General features: G+C 42.7%; 1 protein-coding gene and 1 long non-coding RNA gene across 3 annotated transcripts in view; one reads left to right on the forward strand and one right to left on the reverse strand.

Annotated features, from left to right (window-relative positions):
• The window catches only part of LOC122982747 (nuclear receptor coactivator 3-like), a 69,396-nt gene that overhangs the window by 10,516 nt on the left and 41,883 nt on the right, over positions 1 to 16,997 (forward strand). The window lies entirely within an intron of this gene.
• On the reverse strand, positions 8,480 to 12,558 carry LOC122982769. Its single transcript, XR_006403527.1, has 3 exons — positions 12,483 to 12,558; positions 9,790 to 9,866; positions 8,480 to 9,397 (listed from the first exon to the last, which is right to left on the reverse strand). It is a non-coding gene; the product is annotated as an uncharacterized LOC122982769 (long non-coding RNA).

Below are 16,997 nucleotides of genomic sequence, written 5' to 3' on the forward strand. Positions count from 1 at the left end.
GGAGCTGAAAAGCAGTTAATCCATTTGTCTGTGATAATGAAATAACACATAAAAGTAAAACACAGTTGGAGAGATGAGCTGATGAGAAACGGAGAAGGGGAGAGAGAGAGAGAGAGAGAGAGAGAGCGATGAGCAGATGCACTGTCAGGGTAACTATTGAGTGCAAATTCTCAGTTTCTGTTTCCTTTCTTTCTCTTGAATGCCTCAGTGCAGCTCGTGTCCTCTGCTGCTTTATTTTTCTGAGAGCCATTTCTTCTGTGAGAGGAATGTCAAGTGCCCATCTCGATGCGATTCTCCCTGCTCTGTGTTTTGTTTTGTTACTTGTGGTCCGCTCTTGATTTCCGTGTTTTTCTGCTCCTCTACTAGTCTTCTACACTTCTTGTCTCGTTGTACGCAATTCAAGATTCAATAACTTTATCATCCCCGGAGGGCAATCGTTTGTGTAGCAAGCAACAGAAAAAACACCGTGAAACAAAGACAACAAACATAAAATGCATAAAATGTTTTTTTTTAAATGTATAAATGTATACAAGTTAAACTTAGCAAAAATTAGCTGGTGCCCAGGACTTAATTGCAGTAATAACTTTATGTATTAATATCAAACATACTGTCATTGTGTAACCAGGCTTTCTTTTGTGTTAGTAAAGGTCCATGTGTGTGAGTAAATGTGAGATGAAGAGGGGGGGGGGGGGGCAGAGCGAGCAGGAGAGGAGGAGGAGGAGGGGGGAGGAGACGTGGAGAGTCGTTTTATTAACGTGGCGACTCCCGCTAAAATTCAGGGAGTGCTGTTGCATCCAGCTGTTACTGGTTGCGCGAGGCTTCGTTGCCACGGCAACACAGCCCTGCGCGCCTGCTCAAGGTCGTTCATCCAGGTCTGAACTGAGCAGCGCGCTGCACATAGGATGCACACGGAGAGAGAGAGAGGGAGAGAGAGAGAGAGAGAGAGGGAGAGAAGAGAAACAGAAGAACTACTTCAAAGTGACCAATCAAAAGCACTTTGGTGACGTTGTGGTCGGTGAACAAACTCAGCCCTCTAAGAAACACCCCCCCCCCCCCCCCCCCCCCGTTACACACACACACATATACACACACACACACACACACTCTCTTCCTTTCTTCAATAAAGAAACAAACAAAAAAGAACCCCTGGCCTTGGGGCTTGTAGGTTCTTTTGCCAGCTGATAAAATATTTAGCTGGTCAGTGGGAGAGAGAGGGATACAGTGGCTGGAGAAGAGGCGAGCAGCAGAGCTTGGCTTTGTGTTTTTCCTTCTCTAATGGTGCATTGCTCAGTCTACCTGGGGCTTCTTCCACCTTCTTCCTCTCTCCTCTCCTCTCCTCTCCTCTCTCTCTTCTCCGATCCTCTCCGATTCTCTCCGAGGGGCTGCAGCGTCCCTCGAGGGATCTGCTGCATGTTTGCCGGCGCAGACTGGACTCAGCAGCTCAGCACACATTGTACATCAAAGGCCTCTATACACTGTGTGATAGCAGCAATCTTGCAGGTTCATTGCATGTCACACTGTGCGAAATTGGGTCTAATAAAATCATGCTTGCAATCTGTGCCAGATCATATCAACTTTGATATCATCATTAATTGATATCAATTTTGAGGAAAATCAGACTGTGTGATAAACGCCTGGTGAATCTTAATAGAGGGAAAAATATATACAAGCACTGACATGTAATCAAATCATGCAAAACAAAACAAAAAAAATGTTTTTTTAACTTAATTAAGAATGCTGTGTCAGCCAGTGTATTCTGCAATTTAGTGTAGAACTGAAATGATCTGTCGTTTAATTGATTAATTGAAGAAAATTAATCGGCAAACGTTTTGATAATCGTTAATTCTCTCAGTTAATAGAGTGAAGTCAAAAATGCTAAACCCAAGTTGTCTCAAAGGAGAGGATTTGTTGCTTGTCTTTGTACAGTAAAGGGCTGCAACCAACATTTATTTTCCTTATAGATTCATCCGCCGATTATTTTCTTGATTAATCGTTCGGTCTGTGAAATATTAAAAATTCTTTTGTCCGACCAACAGTTGAACCTGAAGATATTCAGTTGACTGTTTTATATGTCAAAGAAAACAGCAAACGATCACATTTAAAAAACTGGAACCAGAGATTGTTTGGTATTTTGCTTTAAAAAAAATAGTTCCAGATTCATTTTCTTCTGATTGACTAATCATTGCAGCTCTAATATGGACAGTATATTGAATATCATTGGTTGTAGACAAGATAAGACATTTGAAGACGTCACTGTGGGGCTCGAGGAAGGCGAGACAGGAGACGACCTCTATCAGCAGCCGTTACGGATAAGCGCTCGGCTACTTCTTGAATCTGCCCCAAAATCACGTAAAGCCAATATGTTGGTGCCTAATATGGCCGATGGTTTTCTTCCTCTGCTTCTGTTTTTCTCGTTTTGCCCTCTACAGGGTGCACGCAGAGTTCAGCGGGCCGTTCACAAAGCATTACATGGAGTCACCATTTTGTGGCAGCACAGTGAGAAATCGTGTTGCTTTTTATGGTCTGTGACGTGATGGCAGACGTGTGTGTGTGTGTGTGTATCATTGTTTAAAAGTAACGGAGAGTTAGAAAAACACAATCTGTCACCTTTTCGTGAGCCCCGAGCAGAACAAGGTTGGGTTTTGGTTTGGGGGGGGGGAGGAGGAGGAAGAGGAGGAAGAGGAGGGGGTTAGTTTCACGTTTCTCCTTGCTGAAAGGTAATAGATGCTTGTTGAAGGGGTCCTCACAGGGGTGTGTGTGTGTCTAAGAAGGGGAGTTCTGTTTTTTTACTTATTTTCCATTGTAAAAATCCAGGCTTAGTTAATGCGTTTTAGAGCTCCTTTACGTGCCTGTGCACACACACACACACACATGTGCACACACACACGCACACACACAAACATTTATGAGGTAGGAGTTGAGGTAAATGTTACCAGCTGCAGCACAGCGAGCGAGTGGCTTAAACTCTGCCTGAACCCAGCTGTTACGTGACCACCTCCTCAACTTAATTCACTCCCGTCCTGCCTTCCCTTCGGCCGCCACACCTCCTATATCACTCTACCCCCACCACACACACACACACACATATATATATATATATATATATATATATACACACACACACACACATCGTCATCTCCATCCACCAGTTCCCCTCTCCAGTGTCACCAGCAGCAGCATCACTCATCTCAGGATAGCGGGGGAGAGCGCTCCAAGGTCCGCCACCCCCACCTCGTCACCTTGGTGTGGAGCAGCGGGCCCGGCCGAGCAGGCTTCGTCTGATTGGCTGCCCCTCCGCCTCCCCTCCGAGGTCACGCTGTTGCTACTGTGATGTCACAGGTGCTTGTTTATCGGTATCTCCTCCTGTCAAACTCAGTTGCAACATACTCTACATAATGATACCTTCCATAAACACTCAGGTGTTAGTGATTTCTGATCAGTTCCGGCTTTTTAAAAGTGTTTTTAAGACTTTTTTTTTTTTTAACAGACATACATTTATTTTCGCTGCAGTTATAGTCATGTCATTTTTTGCTTAATCCCCATTCTGGCTCAGTAAGTGATAACACTACCTTTAACCCCATGAAGCTGTTGTGTAAGAGATGTGTAAATTCCTCAGTGCCACATATGACTAAGGGGATTTTGAAAAGGGTGAACATGACGTGCGGAGAAGACGCAGGCTCAGGCTCTAGTCAAACTGCTGAATTTCACATTCTGCTGTGGACGGGGACTAAGCGGAGTTACTACCTTTACCCATCTGTTTCTGCCAAGCTGTGGAAAGTGGAAAGAAGCCCTCGGTGCATCAGCCTCAGCTTAGGCAGAGGGAGCGTCTTTGGTTGAATCAGCTTTTCCTCTCCACCCCCACCCCCCACCCTCCTCCTCCACCCCACACACACACACACACACACACACATCCTCACCCCGCTCATTTTCTTTTACTGCCTCCCTCTCTCACAATGAATCTGTTAGTCCTGTGAGATCTGTGTCATAATAAACAGACAGTGACATCTGCATGCTGTCTTTGGAGGAAAAGGGGGCCAGAATTTAAATATTGATTTGATGCAATGTGAGACAAAGATTCTGGTTTCTCCTGTGTATCTCTCTTCTGGGGGCTTTTCATAGCTGTTGTTTGCATGTTTTTAGGTGTTTATCCAGAAAATCAGACTTTACCCAAAGGAAGGCTTCACTCGTGTCGAGGTTCTCCTCTCATTCTGCTTCTCGCTGCATATATGTGCATTTCGCTGTGTCTCAAGTCAGCTGTAGACACGCTGCCCAGGATGAAATATCATCTCCTGTCGGACTCGGCTGCCCACTCAGGTAACCATCAGGTGAGCGGCCTCGGCTCGCCTGCAGATCTAGAAGGCCGCTGATGATGTTTATTGAACTGATCAAGCCCCGACTAATGCAAGACTGACTGACAGACTGTTGACATCCCTGGTATATTTGGATGTAGTGTGTTGGGGAAAATGCTGCCTTTTCCTCTCCACTTATTTGCTACATGACTTATGAAAACCTGGACAAATGTGTGTGTGTGTGTGTGTGTGTGGGCGCAGCCATTTGAACTGATAACTGAAGTATTGAGAGGAAAATAGAAATGTTTTTCACCTTGCTAGCTACTTTTTTTTACATCATAATATGCTGTGCATTCAGTTAAAAGAGATACGTTTTGTCTTATTTTTCCTATTTTCAAATTATAATTTAGGTCTACATCTTAGAGATCAGTGTAATATATTTTAAATTTAAACCAACCAAAAAAAAAAAAAAAGCATCACAGATTTTTGTATCAAATAAAACTCCTGCTGAATCAGATTGGTTTTCATGATCCCTACCTCTTCCATTCTGATATCCTGCTTCAACAGGAATAACAACAAATTAAAGAGGTGCTGTGTCATAGTGACTCGAATGAAAAGCCACAGCCACTGCAAATCAGTGTGTCTTTGAGCAAGGCAGCTTCCCCACTGCTCCTCTAATGGATAAAGCATGAGTCCTCTGTGTTTCTGCCAGGGTTTTACTCTGTGATAGTTTCAGTAGCATCTGCTTACAACTATATATTCATACCGCTTAGGAAACTAGAAAAGGAACATCTCACTTGATATTCAACATATTTCTAGATGAAGACCGATAAATGTATTTTCACACATTTTCTATTTTAAAAGCTTGACCCCTGCCAGAAACAGCCTTTGATGTAATTGTAACCTTTTGATTGTTTGTTTAATGTTTTTTTTGTAAATATATTTGTTTTTTTAAGTCTAATTTTAATATTATACCTTTTGAATACTTGAAAGAGTAAATTTTCTTCTTTAAGTCACACACTCAGTTTGTATGGATTCAAAGTTTTGCTCAATATCACTTGAAGTCAAATCTTTGTTTATTAGATACATTTTAGGTATATTCAATATCATCAGTGCTGGCAGCTATGGACGTATTCTATTCTGCACCTGTAAGAATAACGTAATGTGGCTAAATTATCCACTGACTGATGCATGGCAACCTACGACCTTTGGTGTAAAACTTGCGTAAAACAATCCGGTTCATCCATCCTGTAAACTGATAACACAAAGGCTAACGATGCTAACATGGTTGACTGATTATAAGTAACAGAGTTGCCATACCAAAGTCTGGTGAATGAAGATTAAAACTTCGTCGGAGCAGATCAAGAGCTCAAGACTTGTATCGGCGCTAATTAAGACAACAACAGAGACTCTTGCAGCCGCTTAGATAATACAAAAAAACAAATTGCATACCTCAGAGACAATCTTGAAAAAGCAGGAAATCAATTTAAAGAGTCCTAAATTTCCGGAGAAGATGGTAAGTTGCTTTTCTGGAACATCTCACATCAAAAGTCCTCTTAACTGACAACTTTTCAAACCCAATCACACTGGAGATGTCTCATCGCACCAGCAGAATCTCGACCTGACATTGCTAAGTTCTTCGATTTCAGCTACAAAGAAATGTTAAAGGACCAGTGTGCAGCAACCAACTGATAACCCCCCCCCCCCCCCTTCCAAGTGTGTAGGAGAACCTACGGTGGCTGCGAAACTCATGGAAAAACGTGAAAGGCCCTCTCTAGAGCCAGTGTTTGGTTTGTCCATTCCGGGCTACTGTAGAAACATGGCGGTGCAACATGGCAGCCTCCGTGGAAGAGGACCCGCTCCCTATGTAGATATAATGGGCTCATTCTAAGGTAATAAAAACACAACAATTCTTATTTTCACGTGATTTTACGCTAATTAAAACATACTTATGAATATTATATTCCATTTCTGCCAAGTCCGACCCGCTAGATGCCAATAAATCTTACACGCTGCACCTTTAACCAGTCATAGTTGAAAACATTAGCCTGTTTTACTCCATTGTTTCGAAAATTACTGACGTAAACAGTACCAGAAAACATTAATAACTTCAATGTAGTTGTTAAATGTGAAGAACTGTGATTCAGTTTGGAGTGATGTCAAGTTTTAATCCAGTTTTGAATGTTGTTGGTGGTGATGCCGCCTGTTGTTTACATTTGCATCAGGTATTGTACCATTAAGCAGGATGGAGGTCTGTTATCAAGGGGACTTTTCTGTGTATGAGAAGGAAAGCAGCTTAGTAATATTTATGTGATACTACAGTAAACACACAGTGGAAACACATGCACACTGTATGTGTTAACTGAAAACCGCTTTTCTCTCACACGTCCGTGACAGGTCTCCAGTAAGGCCTTGTGGAGAGTATGTGTTAGCCCAGCACGATCTCTCTCCCTATCTCACCAGGGCTAAAAATAACACCATCTCCATACTAGACTTAGACAGAGAGAAAAAAAAAAAAAAAGGGAGGGTGGAGAGAAGGGAGAAGGTGGAGATGACGGGATGAGAGGGAGGCAGAGTGAGAAAACAACAATCACAGCGAGAGAAAGGGGGGAGGAGACGGACAGAGGGAGGGCAGAGGAGCAGAGGGGGGAGGGAAAGAAAACAAGTCATTAATAATTTACCTGGAGGACACTTCTAGTTCGACCTTTAGTTCTGGTCAGTGGTGTTCAGCAAAGAACAAAGTATTGTGCAGAAGGTTTTATAGTGTTGGGAAACTCTTTCACATGATCTGACTGGTGTGTGTACAGTCTGGAAGTCTGCGCCCACGGCAACTGGCCAGGTGTGCTCAGGTGTTTAGCGGGCATTCAGACCTAAAATAGCACCGCTATAAAAGACAGGTACCAGCGAGAAGATGAAATATGATCTAGGAAGGATGTTTTTTTTTTTTAAAGTGAAAGATTCATGAGTTTGTCTCTGCGAAGTGTTTGTGCAGCTTCAGAGAGGATTTCACAACTCTGGGGGGTTATCCTAATTTCTGATTTTATGCTCCGTTGAAATGAACTTGAGATGAAGAATACAGTTACTGCATTTACGTTACAAAGTAATCTATCAAGAATCTGCGCTTGTGCAAATTTGGTCGGCCGGTGTAGTGTGTTTCCGAATGATGTTGCATTGTGTTGAGGCAAACTCTATCCTAGGGTTAAGTTGTAGAAATCCGATATCAGGGATGGCACTCGCTGATCTGAAAGAACAGAATTGTAAAAGAAAGCACCTCCAGTTATCAAAGCACTTTGGTTTACCATAATTTCACAGTCTATGTGCAGCAGGGTTGCAACTAATGATGATTTTCATCATTGATTAATCTGCAGATGATTTTGGTTTGGTCTAAAAAACATCAGAAAACAGTGAAACATGCTTATCAAACAATCCTAGAGGACAAGGTGACATCATCGAATGTCTTGTTTTGTCCGACCAATAGTCCAAAACCCAAGAATATTCAATTTTACTATGATATAAAACCAAGAAAAGTAGCAAATTCTCACATTGGAAAACCTGGAAACATCAAATGTTTACCATTTTTGCTTGAAAAATGACTTTGTTGCATCATTCATGCAATCATTTGCAGCTTTAAGGTGCAGACAGCTGTGGATCTGAACAAAAGAGAAAGAAAATTCATTGAGCAAAAGCAGAAATAAAATATGTAAACAAACATATTCTTTGTCCCTCACTCAAAAGCCTTAAAGATCCCCTCCAGACAATGTTATCAGACATATAAAACTCCTCTGCTTGGAATAATAAATTGTGTCTGACATGTTCAGTTTAAAATGACATCTCCACCTTCTCCATCAAAAAAAAAATCCAGAATCTATAAATATTGTTCATTTTAAAAGCTGAACTGCCGGACACAAGACGTCTCCTACTTCACTGTAAAGTCAATTCTCAGTGTTTGTGCACTGGAGGCTTCAAGTTTCCACATCACACTCGTGTAAGTGGCGTACTGACCCTCGACTGGCTCCAAACTAGTTGTGATGTCACAAATCACGCTCGTAAGATACACCTCTTTAATTCAGATTGTCGGTGAGCACAGAGAAACTTTCCCACTTCAGCAGCTTTCTAGTGTCAAACTCTGCACATACATCATTCTGCTCACTGAAGCTCAAACATTCAACAGAGGGAACAAGAAAAAAAAAAAACACGTTTTTGAGTGGAGGGAGACTTTAACTTCAGAGAAAGTTTATACATATAGGTGCTCATTAAAAATACATACAGGATACGGTTTGAAAGCTATGTGTACTTTTCCCATATAGGCCAAAGTGTTGCGCAGTCAAACTTCAACAAGTTCAGATTTTTCATTTGTTTTTTTGTCAGTTTAAAACATCCCAAAGAGGAATGGACTTCATTACGGGTCTTGACAGGAAACAGTGAGGCTTTTAACTATTAAATGAAAAGTCTGGAGTAAGTTGAATCTAAATCACCCGACTGGAGCTGATTGAAGACTTTCTGCTGTCTCCAAAAACATCAGCAAATATTACATTACGCAGGAACTCCTGTTTATAATCCTACCAGTTTCTATGACAGAGAGCGTCTTGTTTCGCCTCTGACTTCAGCTATTTCAGAGAACAGTTTGGCTGTTTAATGACACCTTGTCCAGAATGGTTAAACATATGTAGAAGTAGACTGGTTATAAAGCTAACAGACTGACAGGTCGGTTTTTGTCATTACAGATTTTATTCTTCCCATCTGCTATATGTTGTGTGAAGCTTTACTTGTCCCTTTGACACCACATTACTCAGAAACACACATATATTCAACTCTTGACTACTCAGGACTAATTTGTGACCGCTCTGCATTTAACCTTTGTCCTGACACACTTCAGCTGCACAAAAGAACAGAAATATAGCCGGAGGAGTTAACGGGGGTGGTGGGGGGGCAAATTGTTGCTGTGTGATTATGGTGCTATGACAAACACTGTGCAGTGTGTTGTTTGTTTTTAGCGCTTTTCGAGTTTGTATTTAACAACATAACAAACCCGAAGGTCCTGGATAAGGGTTGGGGACACAGTGATGCTCGTTTTTCCACTGCTTCACAGTTTTTTCAGTTTGCTCCTCCTGCACAAAAGAGCAAAAGAAAGAAAGAGTGAGAAAGGTTTTTGGTTTTAGTGCCGGGGGGAGGAGGGGGGGGGGGATTTGAGGCAGCAGAAGAATGGGCAATGCAGTTGACATTGTTAAGTTTCAAGTGTTTTTCAAGCAGTCCATTTACGATGTAACCTTAAACCCTGGGGTAACACTATGACCTCTCTCCCTCAGGCAAGGTGTTGTAGAGCATTTTACTATAGCAGCTTAGTCAGGTTAAAGCGCTTATGTTGGGATGTTTTGACTGCCGAAGAATTTCGACATTTTTTTTCTTAAAAAAATGTCTCCAAACAATTTATTGATTGTCAAAATAGTTTTCAAATAATTTTGAAAAGTAGCCATCAGATGCTTTCAATGTGTTCTCATACCTTCACCATCACTCAACATCAACTCTGCCTGAATGTGACTCTGTTTCGTTGCTTTGTTCCTCCATCTGACCTGAGAACTGGTCAAAAAAAAGGAGAAAATGAAGCAGTGAGTGAAAGATGGATGAAACCTCCACTTAAAGAGAAAGAGGGAGATGTAAGGCGATCTCTCTACTTGAGACACTGAAGGTGTTTTAATGGCTGGTGGTTGTGAAAACATAAATCTCAGGGGAGAGACACTTCTCTACATGTCGGTTGTCTGTTGGAAGTTGTATTTCTATCCAAGTACTTTTTGGATGAGTTTGCATTATAGTTTGCTGGACACCCTGCAAATATTAACAGCGAAAGCTACCTGAGCTTGCTCTAAATCATCTTTTAAAAGAAAATCTGTTCTTTGCTCTTTCCTAACTGAATGTCAGTGATATTTTTTCAGGCAAGAGTGTAACCATTCAGATTCCCAATACGTGGTCAGTTTACTTGGAAATTGGCTCCAACGTTTTCGGAGATGTGAGGAACCGCTGGGCAGGTGGGACCAGCCTGCCATCTTGGCTGCTGAGATGATCAACATCCAGGGAGAAAATGATTCGATGAACCGATCTGTGCAGCTCTTTGGTAATTTACTGCTCTAATGTCTCTGTAGCATTTTGATATATGATATAATTCCTTTTGGAAGATGAATGTTGGTCTCAGAGATGAAATCTAACAATTGTAGCTGCCACATTAGTTTATCTGAATGTAAAGTGAAGCTTCATGTTTTTACTGGACAGAACAACAGCGCTGCCTCTGGGGCTCTGTATGTACAGATATCACCACATTTCAATAAATATAATGTATGAAAAATCATGATCAGATCATTCTGTATTAAATTTCATTTTATTTCATTAAGCTACATAACAGTTTGGATTTTTATGAAAGCTACATTACAGACTGAATAATATAATTTACTGCATCTCTCCGTCATTGAGGTTATTTTCTGTGAGAGAAAAGTCTTAGTTGAGCTTTGAGTTGAGATTATTTTGTAACAGTCAGGTAGTCGTGTTGAAGTTGAGCTGCTGCTGTCAGCAGGCAGAATGATCGTTCTCAGAAGTTTGTACTCCCGAGTCAAACTTGCCAAGTCCAAACTTGGCATACTTGGTATTGAGAAAGGCCCTGAGTCAAATTGGCTTCAGTCAAAGCCCGGTGCACTTCCTGGGGGCTTGGTTGCCACGTGTCACCACTTCCTGTATCCGTCATTTCAAATAAAAGCTCTCTAGTTTTTCATACTTGGTCCAGACATATACCAGGTTTTGACCCGGTCTCGTTCACTGTTATTAGAAACAGCAAATCCTCACATTTGAGCACCTGGAACCAGAGAATGTTTGACAACTTTCCTTGATAAATTACTTCAGTGATTAACTGATTGTCAAAATAGTTGTTGATTAATTATCTGTCAATCGGTTAATTAATCAGCTAGCGTTATTTCTCCTCCACGTCTCGTCTTGATGTCGAGACTTTTTTCCATCAAGCTCAAGGAAAAGAAGTCAGGAAACTTTCTAACCACACCTGCTGTTCAGTTCAGTCAGACCAGATTGTATGAAATATATCATATTATAAAAGTCTTCTTAAACTCTCCTCATGGATACTTTTAAGAAACAGCAATTGACAGAAAACTAAATTATGCATTTGGAGGATAAGGGGGGCAATATTCTGTATTATTCTCACTGTCAACAAATCTCATGAAAAGACCAAAACCAACAATGTGTTTGTCCGTCTCCCCCAGTCTGTCTCTGGCTCACGGCCCAAAACCCATTGGTTCGTACTGAAGATGTAAAAGGGTCACAACTCTATACTTTCATTTTCAAAAAAGGTGAACAAATGTCCTAAAACAGCTGGACATTGTAGTTTTTTGTACTCAAACACAAGGAAATATTGCATTTGTTGGGGAATATTTTCAGTGGCAGATTTGGTGCTCAAGTGAATATTTACAGCAGCCGGACGATGTATGTGGGAGCAACTAAAAATAAACTACAGTGCCCGTGTTCGTCGTGATGAAGAAACATGTCACCCACTGAAACAGTGTGGCTCACTGATGTGTTTTTAATCATTTTTAGACAACAATTAAGCTCTATGGAACAGGAAAAACAAGCTATATCTAGGTTTGGATACACAATTCATTGTTCTTTTCAGGGATTTGTTGACAAAAAGAAAAACAGAATATCCTTATGGTCCAGCTGATTGTAACAAATAGTTCATTTTATGTGACGTTTCAAACATTCGGGGTGGAGAGCTCGATGGACGCGCCGCGTTTGTGAGGAGAGAGTCAGCTACAGGTGGAAGGTGGCCGTACATCTCGTCACGTCTCGGGAGTCTGCTCTGTCGACACCTCATCTGCACATGCTTGTGAGATTCACAGCCCGCTGCTCTCTTGAGGATATGTGTGTTCTTGAGGATGTGTGTTCTTGTGTGTGTGTGTGTGCGCCTGCGTGTGCCTTATTATCGCAGTCAGGTGGAGGAAGAAGGAGGGTGGGGGCAATTGTGCTGCTGATGTGGGGAGAATAGAACAACAGGGAGCTTCTTCAGTGACCGTGGCTGTTAATTAATCAAATGCGCACATACACACACAGACAGTGATGAAGAGGCTATAGAAACACACACACACACACACACAGATACCCAGTCTAGTCTCTTTACAAGAGGCTTGAAGCCATTCTACTTACCGTCGCCAGCCATGCCGACTCTCTGCTCGCTGTATTTGCAGAGCCGCCCTTCCCCTCTCTGATGCTATGATCTAACTGCAGCCTCCTCCCCCTTCATAGACACACACTTACACTCTCTCCACGCTCACATGCCTGCGCATACACACACACACACACACACACACACTTGTGCCTTCACACAAACACACACACACACAGACACACACGGCTGCTTATACACCCAGTATTCAGCACACTGGCAGCAAGCAGGCGTGTCTCCGCAGTTGGTCTGTGAGTATTTATATGTATGTTGCTTTGATTAAGTGGCGTGAACATGGACTGTGGACTCTTGTGTCAGTGCTGCGACGTGCATTGTTCATCCTCGACAGAGAAGGCTGTTGATCTTATGGTTTTTTAGACCCACACAACATCTAGGTGGCATCTGTTTCAGAAAGAAAAGGAAAAGTACTGAAATGCAAAAAATAAAACAATAAAGGCTCCTTTTTTTTTTTCTCCCTCCTCCTTCTCACTATTCCCTTAGATCAACAACAACTGAGTTTCTGCGGGTTTTTTTGCCCTTTGTGATCAAGGACTTTCAAATAAACATGCAGGGGGTGTCTGCTTGAAAAAAGGTGGGAATAATAAAAAAAAAAAAGAAGAAAAAACAAGTAGAGAGTGGAGAAAACAAGAGAGTTGGTGGAGAAGCAGAGGCGAGTTTCAGATCTTTACAGTCAAATTCTCCGAGTGGGTCAAAGTTCCCCCTGGCAGCCGGAGACGCGTTCTGATTGGCTGTGGAAAGGTGAAATTAAAACCACTGTAAACTTTTGACCTCGCAGGAACTGGGAGAGGAACGCCCATCGCTGTAGCGAGAGCTACTCCTCCTCCTCCTCCTCGCCATTCTCCCACCAACCCACCCCTCCCTCACTCCCCCCCCCCCCCCCCCCCCCCCCCTTCTCTCTCACTTTCTCTCTCTATCTCTTTATCTGACTCGCCCCTTCCTCTTCCTTTCATTCCCTGTTAGTCTGTCATCCGCAACTTGTTTTTGCTCTCTTTCAGTCCGAGCCATCTCTCTCCGTTTCAAACCCCCCTCTCTATCTCCAGCTCTCCTTTGCTGTCTCTCGTTCCCCCCGATGAATTTGTGCCTTGCTGCATATAGCATGATGAGAGGGAGGGAGGCACAGAGCAGGAAAGAGCTGGGGGAAGGGTATAGAGAGGGAGGAGACAGCCAGAGAGGGGGGATGGGAATAGAGACAGAGGGAGCAGTAGAAGAAGAAGACACGGGGAGAGGAGGGCAGGAGGCAGGAGGAATGCAGCCCTCTTGAATGTGTGCCATACTTGCACAAACTGCTCCCTGTTAAAGAAGAAGAAAATCCAAAGAGGAGTGAATGTATAAATAGACACGTAACTGTGGCTCTGACTAAGATCTGCTGAGCGGCGGGGCGGGGAGAGCCCATTTTTACTGCTAATGGTTTCTCTCATTACACATCAAACGGCTGGGGGGGGGGGGGGGTTGTGTGTGTGTGTGTGTGTGTGTGTGTGTGTGTGTGTGTGTTGTGGGCCGATTTTAAATGATTTCATGAGCCAACTAAAAGAACAGCCCTCTTGCTCGCTGCTTTGATCGTGCGTGCACGCTCGTAGACACTCGGGCTTGCAGCTGCATTCGGTCATTAGCAATTTCTTAACTACACAGCGTGGTGGAGTGCTGTCTACTGTAATTGTTGCTGCTCCCCAAGTATGCAATCTAGTAAGGATGTAGAAGTGATTTCAGCATCTTCCCTCCCTCTTGTCCTGCACACGTGCATGTGTAAACACAGTCTGAATGCCTGTCATCATCGAGATGGCGCATACACAGAGCACCATCAGTTTTTCAGATTTTAATGCGATTGAAGTAATCCTTTTTGGTTCGGATTAAGCCCTACGATGAGTTGAGGGGTTGCAACGGAGAGGGAAAGGTGTGGAGGAGACGAGAGCCAGAGCCGGTCGATTTGGATGAGAGGAAGCAGGTGGAGAAAGGCTGAGATTTTTTTTTTTTTTTTCCTCTTTGCTTTCCCTGCCAGTAAAAAAACAAAACAAAACAAAACAAAAAAAAAAAACAGTGAGTTAAGAGAGGAGGCTGTGGATGTTATTGAGTTAACCAGACAGAGCCGGAGAGAGGGAGGGAGGGAGGGAGGGAGGGAGAACAGTGGGAGCCGAGAGACTGGCTCGATAGACGAGTGGATGAGGGCTGCGCTGTGGAGCTCTGCCTGCTCCTGCTGCACAGTGGGCACCATATGGTCTCATAATGTATGGAGCACACGTCAAGTTTGTTCTGCCTCCTAAAAACTCCTCTCCTCTCCTCTCCTTTCCTCTCCTCTCCCCTTCTTCTTCTCCCCCCCTACGTCTTACCAGCCAATTACTTCACCCAAGAGACAGCCCATTAGATAAAAAAAAACACACACACAAACTCACCATGCATCCCATTAGGTAAGGAGCACCCCACTGACATGCACCCGCACCATCTTCAAGATAAGAGGCACCCCCAACAAACATTTGGGTCTTCACACACAAACACACACATGCATACACACAGTTAGATAAGGGCCCCACCCCCCCTCTAATGGGAAAGAAGATTGATACCGACAGAAAAAAAAAGATTTCTCAAGATGTCGCCTGCTTAGCTCCTTCTGCTTTAAATATTTAAAGCAACCATGGTATGTTTCCTTTTCCCCCCCATTATGTTATCATGAAATTGTTGATTTTCTCTGATGCTAATACAAGTTTGCAAGCGCACGGAGCAGCAACAGCAGAGCACAGATGCGAAACAGTGGATCCCAGAATGTATGGCTGATGGATGCTGACAGTGATGTGCATGCAAGTGGATGCAAGTTGATTTCTGATTGGGGAATATAGTGTGTAAGGAGGGGAGTGCTTTCTACTGCACAGTCGTCTGGTTTCAAGGTGTGTCGGCTGCTCTGTGACTGTGTGTGTGTGTGTGTGTTTGTTTGTGGGTGGTTATGCATGTTGCCATGCAGTTTCCCTGCCTCTCTGGCATGTGCTTTTGTCTGTGGGAGTGATGGATGGCAGGCAGGCAGCTAATGTGATTTAGATGCTCCACCAGGAGTGTGTGTGTGTGTGTGTGTGTGCAGTGCATGGGTGCGTGTCCTATCCACGTGTGTGCAGCTGAATCTGCAGTGTATGTTTGTGTATCTACCTCCCTCCCTTGCTCCCTCCTCTCCTCTTTTTCGCTCTTCTTCCTCCTCTCCTCCACCCCTCCCTCCACCATCATTTTTTTCCCTGTGCTGTGCAGTTTTTGGACTCTGAGCAAATAAATGGGGGGGGGGGGGGGGGGGGGGGTATGTGGTGAATCTGCTCCCTCACTGTCACCACGGAGAATGAGAGCGTGAGGAAGGAGGCGAGGAGGAAAGTAGAGGTGGAGGAGAAGATGATGTTTTCTCACTAAGACCACACTGCACACTGATGGGTTATTGTGAGCCAATTATGTCCCATTCCCACTAAGCAAGTCTCACAGCTTATTCACACACACACACACACACACACATACACACTCATCACACACGCATCAGCAAAAGAAGTGCTCTTTCTCCTTACAGCTCGAGCAGTGAAGAGCTTGAGTTTTGTCTGCATGCAATTATCTTGTGAGAAAAACACCTTTAGAGTGACACACTGTTCTCTCACACTAACCACACCTTCCTTTTTTATTCTCCCTCAACTCCACCAAGTTTCATTTAACAACCTTTATATCAACCTTTTAATCTTACACCTTAAATCCTGCATTTGACCCACATTTGACCATTCACACCTGACTTTTAACATGGGTTAATTCCTGTTTTTCAGCATTCACGTCCCTGCTGAAACAAACAGTGATACCACATCTTGTTCATTTTCTAAACACACACTAAAAACTATGAACACTTTTTGCAAAAACTGAAATACTCAGACACGAAACGACAGCTCATTTCCAGTATTTGTCACTTATGGCAGTGCAAACATTTAGGAAAGGTAGGTAACAAAAAGTTAACATCTCTGAGGTTCATTATTAGTTCATTAATAGTTATGAAATAATAAACTAATTCTTTTATTGCTAATAAATTTTATTTATATTGTACATTTTAGACATAAAAGTGTTTGAACAGTTTGTTCATTTGTTGTGAGGAAAGGAGATGAAGAGGACAATACGGGCAAAAATATTTGATCACAGTAGTAGTAGATGTCATTTTATATTGTGATATTGATATATAGTATATTTTGACATGGCATGTTTTCTGGAAATTTAGAAAATGATTTAAGACAAAATGTACACATGGTCTTTTTGGCAGAAACATATACCTCACAAATCATGTTCCTTTATCACATTGATGTAAAAATCCTGGAAAATACTATGTTGTCATAAAGTAGTCCTGCACACTGATTTATAACATTATCCACAATGACCAAATACACCCAGAGAAGAGAGAGGAATAGTAACCATGGTAAAGTTTAAACCACTGTATCGTCGTATTGCCCAACTAGTACTGTTGGAGACTGATATTCAGGTAG

The sequence above is a fragment of the Thunnus albacares genome, chromosome 5 (genome assembly GCF_914725855.1).
Source record: "Thunnus albacares chromosome 5, fThuAlb1.1, whole genome shotgun sequence".
In the NCBI taxonomy this organism is placed as follows: Eukaryota; Metazoa; Chordata; class Actinopteri; order Scombriformes; family Scombridae; genus Thunnus; species Thunnus albacares.